The sequence below is a fragment of the Adiantum capillus-veneris genome, chromosome 8, assembly GCF_014529385.1.
Source record: "Adiantum capillus-veneris isolate H3 chromosome 8, ASM1452938v2, whole genome shotgun sequence".
Lineage (NCBI taxonomy): Eukaryota > Viridiplantae > Streptophyta > Polypodiopsida > Polypodiales > Pteridaceae > Adiantum > Adiantum capillus-veneris.
Window position 1 is genome coordinate 49,379,692 of NC_140938.1, and position 3,862 is coordinate 49,383,553.

Sequence of the window (3,862 nt, forward strand, 5' to 3'; positions counted from 1 at the left end):
CACCAGTACTTTTGGATCGACGGAGCCCACCATGAGTGAAGACAGCAATACCCTATATTCCATTGAGGGCTTTCTTCACCCGCTTCATGTAGGCATCGTAGTCTATGGAGACCTAAATCTAATCTAATATAACGTAAATCTAAATCTAGCTTAAATAAACATAAATCTAGTTAAAAATAAACCTAAATCTAATTTAATGTAAGTTTACATATAACCTAATCTTTAACGTCTTTTAAGATAGTTTCCTACGACGTTATAACTCTCTTCTTCTTGTGTGTGTATGCGTGTGTGGATGTGTGTGCCAATAAAAAGAGATAAACGGTATAACCTTTCTATCACCCATGCCAAGTATGATAGATTGATTATGCCATTTCTCTCTTGAATAATAGGTCTTCAGTTCAACTCCTCGTCGGTTAGATCTTTAGGTCTTTTAATTTTAATTAGTTTCCTACGACGTTAAATTAGTTTCTCTCTCTTTCTCTTTCAATGTGTGTGCGTTTTTTTGGATCGTATGCATGTTTTCTCTCTCTTTTCCTCTCTCAATGTGTGCGTTTTTTGTTTATGCATGTTCTCTCTCTCTTTTCCTCTCTCAATGCGTGCGTTTTTTGTTTATGCATGCTCTCTCTCTCTTTTTCTCTCTCAATGTGTGTGCATTCTTTGTTTATGTATGTGTGTGTGCGTTTTTGTTTTTGTTTGTACTCTCTCTCTCTCTCTCTCTCTCTCTCTCTCTCTCTCTCTCTCTCTCTCTCTCACAAAACACTGTGTGTGTGTGAGAGAGAAAGAGAGGGAGAGAGAAAGAGGGGAAGGGAACATGAGAATGAGGAGAGGGAAGGAGCATACCTGGCTCTCCTTCCTCTCCTCGTGTGTGTGTGTGTGTGTGTGTGTGGAGAAGAAAAAGAGAGAGAAAGAGAGAGAGTGAGGGAGAGCGTTACCTGCTCTTTGCTTGAGGGCATCGAAAAACTCAGATCTGAGATCTGAGTTTTTGGGCGCGCTCGGTTATTTTTTTTACCCCAGCCGGCGTCGCTATGAGCGTCGCTATAAGCGTCGCTATGAGCGTCGCAAATTTATTTGTAAATTTGCGACGCTCATAGCGACGCCGGGAATTTTTTTTTTGAGCGTCGCTGTGTGAGCGTCGCTAATATGAAGAACCTCTTGTAGTGAACCATGCATGATTTTGGTTGAGCTTGGCAGATCTTGTTATCAGCTTTGTTTCCTTATTCAATCTGTAGGCCTCTCGATCCTTGGTGTCCTTAGTCTGACCATGGTCAAAGAACCCTAAATCCTGAAACCACAGTGATGATCATCGTTGAGGCCTTCCACTTGACAACATCCGTGGTTGACCAGACTGTGTATCCATAGCCTGGCCTGCATGCCCTTGCATGGCACGAGTATGCCGGGTTTTTGTGAATCGGTGCCATGGCCACTGCTGACATTAATTTTCTACAATGTTAGCCTCATATTGCTTGCCGATTGTGAATTCTTGCACCGTGTGCTCAACCAAAAAAGGGCAGCGGCACGGACGAGCAAGTAGTCCCTCTTCGTACCATGGGAGGGCCCGCTTAGGGTGTCCATAGGGTCTCCCCTTGGGCGGCCACATGAAAAAAAAAACCAAAAAATTTATACCTAAACTCACTGCAGTGATGGCGGCCTGTTGCACAACATCGCAAGTAGAGGGGGGGAGAGCTACGGGCATCGAGGGCCGATGAGAGAGAAACAAATGTCGTTTCTCTCTCTCCTGCAAGCCCAACGACACCGATCAAAGACAATTCCATGCAGGTCCACCATTGGACCTCCTTGTGTAGAGGCAGCCGCTCCCAGGGCCCTTAATGCCGACGGTTCCCGCCCTCCACTGCTAAGGGCTCCTGCCCACGGCCTGGATCAGCTTCTTGAGCCCACCATGGAAATCCCCATATAAGGGGTTGCTCCTACGGTTCTACCTCAATTGACCCCTCCATGGAATCTCTCATGAAAAAGAGAGAGAGAGAACATGCGAGAGAGGGAGGCCCTACCTCATGCTGCGATCGAGAGATCCAGAGAGAGAGAGAGAGAGAGAGAGAGAGAGAGAGAGAGAGAGAGAGAGAGAGAGAGAGAGAGAGAGAGAGAGAGTCCTTCCCCTTCCTCCATAGCTCTCACCTCCCCCCCGAGCTGTGATACCAGTGGAAGGGCATAGGGAGATAGACATGCCAATAACCACCCAACCAAACCTATATATAGGCCCTTGGCCCTCCTATATATAGCCCTGTACCGCATGTGTATCCATCAGCCCTTGGCCAGGGCCATGCCCTCCTATAGTCCTACCCTTGGCATGACACATCCTTTTTGCTTATAGAGACTATCTTCGAAAGCTTGTAACTCTCTCGTCTGTTGTCAAAATCAAGCATATGGAAACTCTACAAAGGTCTACACGACACAAGCTTCATCTTTATGGTCTTGGTTTTCATCAATTTTAATCATGGTTTGAGTTAGGGCTGTTTCCCGCCCGACTTTACAGGTGTTCGACAGTGTTTTCCACAGCTTTATGGTGTTTCCTTCCGACGGTGTGGTGTATGCAAGGCTATAGAGGTTCTCGTTTTCCTTCTTGTTTGCATACTAACATCATTTTGGTGCCCGCCACTGAGGATCGAACTCCGGAGCTTCAATTCACAATGGTCTTATGCTATAGGTGATCCAATATGGATATGGCTACAAACAGGTTCTTCACAGGTTCCCAACATGAAGATATTGTGGCATGGTTTTGCCTTGTGGAGAAGGAGTTTGCTCAATTGGAACTTTATGATGACGAGTCACAAGCCAATTATGCATGGCAAGGGATTCTTTGTCATGCACACTACCTTTATTCTATGCTATCCGAGGATGATAATGGAGTTGGCAAAGCATGAAAAGGGCTCTTTTTCTAGCTTTTTATGATCCTCCAGAGTTGTTTTGTATCATTAAGAATGGTTCTTAACTCATCAAGTCTTGGAGAGAACTTCAGAAACTGTACTAGGAGAGATTGGAGACCTCGGCATCTCAGGTATGTAATTTGCCCCATGATAGGTTTGGTTTTGATATGCATAGTGAAATGGTTATAGTTGATGAGGAGGGTTATGAGAGCAACAAAGAAACATCTTCATGTAGTGATGGTGGGGAGAGCTCTGGTGATAAATTTAGGTCTTTTATCCTTGTCGAGCTTAAGGACAAGGAGGCAATTCATCACAGTTTGGAAGCCTTGCAAGTCAAAGCCAAGTTTGAAGAGAGTGATAGTGAGATAGAGAGCACTTGTGACATATCATCAAGTGGAATTGACATGGAGGTTATGCATGAGGAGTCAAATGGTTTAACTGTTTCAAAAAGTATGTATGATGTTGTGTATGAGGATGCTTTGGATCTTAACTCACGGCAAGAGGGAGGGTAATGCCTTGTCTCTCATGAGATGTATGTGCAATCAGTGGTAGAGAAGAATGAGAATGCTTTAGTTGAAGAGGTTATGAGCTTTTGTGATGATCAGAGTGTATATGAAGTGGTACAGGTTGAGGGTTTGTATGATGGTGCAGTTGATGATGTCGATTTTTTTGATAGCCTCATGCCTGAAGCAGGTGATGGTGTATCCTTCTCTTCTTCCTTTGATACTGGCATGCCGGAAGATGTAGGTACTGAGTTTTTTGACCTCCTTCTTGATGAAGAAATGCCTCTTGAGAAATTTATGGGTGCTTTCAAAAAATATGATGCTTGTGCAGATGTCTCCAATGTGTTTAAGGGCTTGGTATGCCTCTTTGCAGGGATGTATGCTTTTCAATGCCTTATGAGGGCTACTTTTGTTTCTCATTGGTGATTCTACATATGTTACCAAGGCTTCCAAGTTCCATATGCCCTATGTTGGCCC

The 3,862-nt window shown here is 44.4% G+C and overlaps 1 pseudogene; it reads left to right on the top strand.

Annotated features, from left to right (window-relative positions):
* Nucleotides 1-1,416: 1,416 nt before the first annotated feature.
* On the top strand, nucleotides 1,417-3,629 carry LOC147452112 (uncharacterized; annotated as a pseudogene).
* Nucleotides 3,630-3,862: the final 233 nt, after the last annotated feature.